The sequence below is a fragment of the Mustela nivalis genome, assembly GCF_964662115.1.
Source record: "Mustela nivalis genome assembly, chromosome: 2".
Classification (NCBI taxonomy): Eukaryota; Metazoa; Chordata; class Mammalia; order Carnivora; family Mustelidae; genus Mustela; species Mustela nivalis.
Genome location: NC_139021.1, coordinates 15,448,076 through 15,448,594, shown reverse-complemented (window position 1 = coordinate 15,448,594; position 519 = coordinate 15,448,076).

Genomic DNA, 519 nt, shown 5'->3' with positions numbered 1-519 from the left:
TGCCGATCGATCGGGGCCCTCACAGGGGACAAGTGTTCTGGAACTTCTAAGCTGTGACCTCAGTGTAGCGGTGTGAAGGGTTCAGGTGGTATGCTCAGGCTCTCTGGGTCCGACCCTGGGACTGCTGTCCACTTGCTGCGTAACTTTCAACCAGGGGCTTGGGACCTCTTTAGCCTTTGGTTTTCTCATTACTAAAAATGGAGCACACTCCAGAGCTTGGGTCACAGGGCTGAGAGGGTCAAGTGAGGGCTTTAAGTGCTCAGTAAAGGCGGGCTGTTGGAATTCTTCTTACGATTATCAGAATGAAGACTTGCTGACTGCCCAGCTTCCGGAAGAGAGACCTAGCGTGGCAACATTACTCACCTGTGAATCGGAGGTTTCTCCTTTGACAGCAGGAACCTCGTCATCACCAACTCGAAAGGTCGTGGTGGGGGTTAAGGGAGATAATAAACAACCGGGCACCGAGGAAGGGCTTAGCCAGTATGTACCAGCGGTAGAACGATGCCCATTGCAAAGTTT